The sequence below is a fragment of the Dryas octopetala genome, chromosome 4 (genome assembly GCF_963921425.1).
Source record: "Dryas octopetala chromosome 4, drDryOcto1.1, whole genome shotgun sequence".
Lineage (NCBI taxonomy): Eukaryota > Viridiplantae > Streptophyta > Magnoliopsida > Rosales > Rosaceae > Dryas > Dryas octopetala.
This window is the reverse complement of record NC_141369.1, coordinates 6,053,715-6,062,220: the sequence shown is the minus strand read 5'-3', so window position 1 is coordinate 6,062,220 and position 8,506 is coordinate 6,053,715.

Here is an 8,506-nt window from a genome sequence, read left to right as displayed (position 1 = left end):
CTCTCCCAAACTTACCTTCAACCTCACTCTCATAATTAAACTTCAATCCCTAAACTAATTTTTGTCCCCATATCATCCAATCAAGGTTGTCTTGACGAATAAAGAGTCAAATCGTCGTTTGGGAGCCTTCAAACGAGGGTTGTGTGCAAACTTTTTTGTGTTCTGAACGCCATGAACGAATTTGGGTTCGCGCAGTGTTCGGTAGACCAGTGCCGAATATTTGCATTATGTTCGGCAGGTGCCTACTAAACATTTGCATTTTATTTGGCAGGTGCCTACCGAACAATGATAGGATGTTCAGCAGGTGCCCACCGAATGATGGTTGTGTGATAATTTTAGATATTTTTGCACCATTAAGTGGACATCTGCTGAACATCCTATCATTATTCGGTGAGTACTTGCCGAATGTAATGCAAATGTTCAGCAGGTGCCTGCCGAATAAAATGCAAGTGTTTAGCAGGCACTTGCTGAACATAATGCAAATGTTCGGCACTGGTCCACCGAACATTGCGCGAACCCAGATTTGCTCAAGCTTTTAATACCCACGAAAAAATGCAAAAAATTGGCACACATACCTCATTTGGAGCCTCGAAAATAATGATTTGACCCTCCATTCGGGTTAAAACACTTGATTGGATGATATGAGATTAAAACTTTGGTTAGGATTGGAGTTTGGTTAGGGGTCGGCAATGGGCCGGGCCGGGCTAGCCCGGCCCAAATTTTTCGGGTTCGGGCCGGGCTCGGGCTTGAATGATAGAAGCCCAATAGGGCTTTCGGGCCGGGCCGGGCCGGGCTTGGGCTTTAATACACAAGCCCAAGGCCCGCCCATCGGGCTTTGGCTTGCGGGCTTGGAGGGCCGGGCCGGGCTAGGCCCAAACGGGCGGCCCAAATAGGCCCAAAGCCTGTTTAGACACATATATATGTTAAAAAAAAATATAGGATTTTGGCTATGTTGTGATTTGAACATGAGACCTCACATAACAAACTTCAACTCTCAACCAACTGAGCTGACTAGTTTATTTGTTAAGTTTGTGAATCATAACATATTTAATAGCTTTTTCGTTTGTTTACTTCAATAAATTATGAATATGCTTATTAAGTTATTCTATAATACTATTATGTTAGTAATGTGTAATACCATAAATAATAAACTTTTAAAATTATATACAACATTACAACTATAATAAAACATAAATGTACATATGTTTTATTATATATTTTATTAAATATTTTTATAAACAAACGATGCAATTGTGTTGTCAACGATCCGAACCGTTCAAATTTTAGTTCCTCACTCAAAGATAATTCGTGCAAAAAATTAGCTTAATCGGAGATGTAAAAGTGACATAATGGTGGTCGAATTAATGAACGATCGTGGTTTTTCTAATGATGATCGAATGGGTAGATGAATGTCGATTTAGCCGATTTTTTGTACGGATGATCTTTGACTATGAACATAGAAAATGAACGGGTCAAATTGTTGAAATCACGTTGTGGTCTTCATAATTATGGAAACAACAAGGTTTCAACGGGAAAGTTATTAGAATTATACTCTTCAAGTGTATTTATATGTAGAAGTTCACATATCGATCGTGTTTTCAACGATCCGAATCGTTCAAGTTTTAGTTCCCCACTCAAAAAGAATTCTTGCAAAAAATTAGCTTAATCGGAGATGTAAAAGTGACATAACGGTGGTCGAATTAATGAACGATTGTGGTTTTTCTAATGATAATCGAATGGGTAAATGAATTCCGATATAGCCAATTTTTTGTAAGGATGATCTTTGACTATTAACATAAAAAATGAACGGCTAAGATTGTTAAAATCACGTTGTGGTCTTCACAATTATGGAAACGACAATGTTTCAACCGGAAAGTTATTAGAATTATATTCTTCAACTCTTCAAGTGTATTTATATGTAGAAGCTCACATCTCGATCGTGTTTCCAAGTTTTCAATGATCCGAACCGTTCATTTTTTAGTTTTTCACTCAAAGATCATCCCTGCAAAAAATTAGTTCAATTGGAAATGTAGAAAGTAGATAATGGTGGTCCAACTTATGAACGATCGTGATTTTTCTAATGATAATCGAATGGGTAGATGAGTTCTGATTTTGCTGATTTTTTGGAAGGATGATCTTTGACTATGAATATAGAAAATGAACGGCTCAGATTGTTGAAATCACGTTGTGGTCTTCACAATTATGAAAACAATAAGGTTTCAACGAGAAAGTTATTAGAATTATACTCTTCAACTCTTCAAGTGTATTTATATGTAAAAGTGACGTAACGATGGTCGAATTAATGAATGATCATGGTTTTTTTAATGATAATCGAATGGGTAAATGAATTCCGATTTGGCCGATTTTTTGTAAGGATAATCTTTGACTATCAACATATAAAATGAACGGTTCAAATTATTAAATTAATGAACAATCATGGTTTAATAACTTTAATTATAGTTGTATTATAAAAGTTGTATATATACATATACATATACATTTATGTTTTATTATAGTTGTAAATTTGTAATGTTGTATATAATTTTCAAAGTTTATTATTTATGGTATTCAAGGGTTTAAATTTCGAAGTTTCGCCGAAAATTTCGTTTTTTCGGGGGTCCGAAATTTTAACACCAATTCGACCGAATTTCGGTAAATTTCGGCGAAATATTCGAAATTTCGAGCGAAATTTCGGATACCCTAAATGCAAATTTTTTTGAATTTGAGGGAAATTTCCACGAAATTTCGCTTAAATTTCGTCGAAATTTAGGGAAACTTCGACGAAATTTCCCTCAAATACCCAGTAACCCAGCAAACCCCAGCCCCCAGCGCACCAAATTTCCCTCACTGCCTCACTCCCTCAAATACCCAGCCTCACAATCTCACCTGCATAGTCGTCGGCGCACACCTCCATCGAAAGCTAAGGCCCGATCTGCAATGCACACCTCCGTCGGCGCACACCTCCTTCGTCTTCTCGGCTCTGTCTCTTCTCTCTGTCTCTTCTCTCTCTCTCGCCTCTCTCCTCCATCGTCTCGGCTTGCAGCGCCGTTCTTGGGCGTCGCTATCTTCTCGGCGCCGTTCCGGCCACCTTGAAGCCCCCTGAAAATCTGAACCCAGTTTGTGCGAAGCCGAAGTGCTGCTACTCTGCCTCTGCCATCAACCCGTGACTTGAGTAGTTGAGTCTCTAACTTTACAGACTTGAGTAGTTGAGTCTCTAACTTTACAGACATAATTATTAATTGCAAACAGTAACACACTTTGATATTTTCATATTGTTGGTTTTATTAATCCTTTATTGGGTTTGGATAATTTCAGAAAATAAAAATAATATCTTATTAATTTTAATTTTTACTGAACTTGAAGATTATAAATAATTTATAATTAATGCTTTATCTTTCTTTATTTCTAGCATTAACTAATAAATTCCATCTAACTTTCTAACAATCGGTATGAAAAATTGAAAATAGTGTTGACTGTGTTGTATAAGTATAAGTGTATAACTTGTATACTTGTATTCATTGTTTTTTTAATTAGAGTTTTATAGTTTTGTTTTTTTTTTTTTTAATTTGGTCGAAAACAGGTTCCTGTGGACTTATTCTTAGACTTTACTTTGATTTTAGAAGTTTGACTGTTCAATATTCTTATAAGAATTCGTTTTGAATTTTTGATACATTATTATTTATTTTAAAATCTTTTATGCGGTTGTCCTGAAAATTGAACCATTTAATAGTCAAATATAAAATATCCTATTAAAAAAGTAGTCATATATAAAATAAAATAAACACTAACATAATAGCTAGCCAACTTCGATCTCCACATTGCAATTAATTACTTTAATCTCATATTTTGAACATTCTGAATAAGAATTAGTCCTGATTCTGTGGGCTGTGGCTGTACCGCTGTAGTTAGATTTCATTTTCAATCAAGTTTCTAATTTCTATAGTTAGGTTCTATTTTGAATTAGGTCTATCAGTCCATGTCTTAAGGCCGTGACTGTGAGTAATAGTCTAATAGACTAATCTAAAGTTCTAAACTCTAAACTGTCTAATAGACTTACCTAACAGTGTAAATGTCTAAATTAATGTATCATGTATTGATGTATATGAGTATATCTGTATGTATGAGGTTGAGTATATCATTTACCCACTTTTAAATATTATCTAACATCAATTGATCAATATCATATTTTGGGTCATGAGAGTTTGGCACAAGAAGAAGAAGATTCATTATCCACCACTTTTGGCTCTATGGGGGTAGGAAGTGACAATTACAATTATGGGCAAAACCCTCCAATATTCTACCCACCACATCTGCCTTACTTGGTTGAGTCTGATAGTAACTCATTGGCACAACAAGAGACAAACTCTTCAAATGAGTATGCTTATGGGCAAATTCAACCACAACAGGTTCCTGATCCATATGGTTGGCATGTTGGCAATTACATGCAAAATTATGCTGGAGAAGTATCTTGGGATGATTATTCTTCACATTACACCTACTCTGGACATGATGATACTGAAGACAGCAGAAATTTTGAACCTCCTAGAAACTCTATGTGGTATTGATTACTTTTGTAATTCATGTGGCAATATTATAGTAAAAATAAAATTGAGGTGTTAATGTGTTATTGAAGTAATTATTAATTAGTGAAGCATTTTTTTAACAGTATTTGCCTCCAGCGCGCATTATATTCATCACATATCACATGAAACCTACCATATAATTTGGTTTTTTTCAATGTTTTTTATCAATGTAGTAGATAATATGTTAAATAAACATATGGTGAAGTTTCATTCAAAATTTCCGTATTTTGATAATAATTTCCGTCGTTTCCGTCGAATTTTTGTCGAAATTTAAAAATCTTCGAAATTTCCGTCGAAATTTCCATCGAAATTTCCATCGAAATTTCCTCGAAATCCGAAATTTTATTCCTTGATGGTATTACATAGTATAGTTTACACTTTACACTATTACTATTTACTAATATTATAGAATTATATAATAACTTAATAAGCATATTAATAATTTATTAGAGTAAACAAACGAAAAACCTATTAAATATGTTATGATTCACAAATTAGACAAATAAACTAGTCAGCTCAGTTGGTTGAGAGTTGAAATTTGTTCTATGAGGTCTCAAGTTCAATTCATAACATAGCCAAAATCCTATATTTTTTTTTATTGAAGATATTAAACGGGCTTTGGGCTTTGGGCTTTGGGCGGGCCTAAGCGGGCCGGGCTTTGGGCGGGCCGTGGGCTTCAAGGGGATGGCCCAAGCCCAACCCAAGAAATTTTCGGGCCGGGCCGGGCCGGCCCAAATGTCGGGCCAAATCAGGCTTCGGGCCCAATGGGCCGGGCGGGCTTCGGGTGGGCTTCGGGCCTTGGGCTATTTGGTGAGCCCTAAGTTTGGTTATGGAAGAAGTTGAAGATGAAGATATGATGTTGGGTATAGAAAGAACAAAGTTTTTTTTTTTTTTTTTTTTTTTAAGTTGCATTTGTCTTCAATGGTCATTTCATCATGAGACATAATTGTTCATTCATGATTAAAAATTTTGTTGGGTAAAATAAGAAGAATGTTGGGTATGTATAGAATTTCCTTTTTGTTTTTAGGTGAAATTCCACTTAAGAACCATGCGTTTTTTGTCATTGGGAGTAATTTATTAAAATATTTTTTTCTCCCATTTTGTAAAATTATCTAAGGGAATACAAGTTATATCATTTTTGGTAAAGTGCAAAGGAATTGAGAAAAATATTAGAATAAATTAGTGTACTTTAGTACACTTATTGTTAAAAATGTAACAATAAGGTAACATTTTTAACCTCTAGGTCACTTAGCTTATTATTATTATTATTTTTTTTAGTTTTGTTCATTTTAAATTTTCTCCTCTCAAATTCTCTTAGTTTATTTGGTATATAAAACTTATATTTCCTCAAAGTATAGTGAAATATGTTTGCAGTTACAGTTTTAGTTTGGCTAGCGCTTGCTGAAGCTGTTTTGGATGAATGGGTCTTGTGTTAGTTTTAGTTTTTTATTTTGGGTGGGTTGGGCTTGTGTTAGTTTTAGTTTTTCATTTTGGGTGGGTTGGGCTTGTGTTAGTTTTAGTTTTTATTGAGTGGGTTGGGCTTGTGTTAGTTTCAATTTTTATTTTGGATGGGCTGGGCTTGTGTTAGAGTTGACCTTCTAGAAGGTTATCTATAAGTTAAATTTGTGTGTTAGGGTGGTTTTGGTTAAGTTTTTAGTTTGTCAGTTCCTTGAAATTAACGCACTCAAAATATTTATACCAGTGTGTAACACCCTGAATTTTCGGCTTATGTTAATTTCGTTACTTAAGTTTTTTAACCTTGTTCTTAATGATTTTTTTAAAGGAATTGAAGTTTTCCTTTACTTTGTTTTAACTAACTTAGACCTTTGATTGTAGTTTTAGAATTTAGTTGCTTGATAGTGAATATTGGAGAAAGGAAATTCAAGAGTTTGGTCATTATTTTATTTGTTTCCAATAGTTTTCTAAAATTTTTCAAAAAGTTAGCTCTTTAATGGGCCTCTTTAAACGGGCTAGTTGGTGAAAAAATTTCAAAATACTTTTATTTTTAACAGAAAATGTGACAGAATTGAACAGGGGTCTCACGTTGAAAATTTTTTAAAATTCAGGTAGCACATTTAGTCAAAAAATTTATTAAGTGGTGAAGTGAAAAACGGATCAAAGTTCAGGTAAGTAACATGATAAAAAGCCAATAATATATATCTCTTCAAGCACATTTATAAGATACAATAAATCATGCAGATCAAATGACAGACCACAACCTAATATATATTTGAACTTCATGAAAGGGCCTTCCACGCACTAATCCCCTTCATAGTTCTAAAAGTTTGAATAGATTATGCTGTCCTGTGTCATATCCCCCTTACCCACCCCCAAAACAACATTCTCCAGAAAAAAAGATTGATGAGAGCAGTCAGATGAAACATTGAAAAAAGAAGGAAACTTAGAGACAGGTACTCCTAAATTAAGTCCCTAGAGACAGGTGTCAAAAGGCCGCCTAATTTTGCAATAATAACTAATGCAGCAATTTAATTATTGTTACAATTATCTGAAATTATTGACATGTAATTTCAATAATTATCCGCCCACTTGGGGTGGATACTATCCTATCTCAGCTGATTGGATAAAACTCATATCTCAGTTAAGAGATAAGGATGGCAGATGAGGATTGTGGTCTTTGAATTTGAATTCAAACAGAGACCCAATCTCACCACACTTCTGATAACTCTCTCTAGTAAACCACAAGAAAAAGAGAAAGTCTGATGGTAGACTTATATAAAAACTCTCGTGCATATACTCTTCAGGAACTCAACCTTAGACAATTCACCAAAAGAGTCTGGGAGCTTTGGGATCGTGGAAATCTTGGGATCTGACTTTCATAGCAAACCCCTTACCTTGGAGACACAAGAACGTGCACAGAAGTTGTGATTTGCGTTTCCACAGCAGCTGGGTAGATTACTGCACGTCGAGGCCGTAACATCGAGGTGGTTACACTAATTCAAGACACTTCCGCACAGTAAGTAATATGAACTGGAGTTTGATTTCCAATTGGCATTTGATTTCCAATTGACATTCGACTGCTGTAGTAATTGCCATATGAGATGTCAACTGTGACATTACGGAATGTAAACTACTGCATTGATATAAATAATTATTACAATTATGAGACTTCAATATTTCAATTCAAATTATGTTGCACCACCACGTTTAATTGTTTTGTATTCTTTTGCTTTGTCTTTGGACCTTGTGCTCCAGTTTTACACAAAAAAAATAAAAATAAACATCTACTACTAACTGGAGATTGGATAAACCGATTATCAATTTATTATTTAATTTGATGTAATACGTACAGGTGAGTGCAAGCCTTTTGGCAGCGTCAGATATATCTATGTACTGCAACAGTGCACTTGCCAGTGCGTCTTTTTTTTTGGGTAAAAAGCCAGTAGATACAACCCTCATATATTTGTAAAATAATTACACATAACAGATGCCAAATAAAGTTAGGTGGTGATGCATCACCCATTTAAAGCGGTAAGCAAATTTACTCTGGTGGACTAACAGTACTATAGTGTGAAAGTGTGAAACCGACAAAAAAAGAAAAAATAATGTGAAAGCGTTTTTGTGTTTCTTGTCCCTACTACGTAGACCCTTGTGCTTGGAAATAAATGGCGGTGCGTGACTTATCTTAAAACTCCTCAGTATACAGCCAATTGTGGGGGACCAGCAGATATTGCACAATTATTTCTACCGCGTGTACTTGTCAATTTTCATTATAATTTAATTTAATTCAACCAAAAAATATTAGAAAAATTGGGCCAAGACATTCAACCACTCACTCAGTCACTCTATATGAAGTGGGTAAGAGAAAGACGGTAGCACGCCCGCCATTCTGCATTTGCTACTTGTTATTTCTCTATCTCTCTCTTTTTCATTCTCACTCAGTTTCAAACTTTCTCCTCAACAAT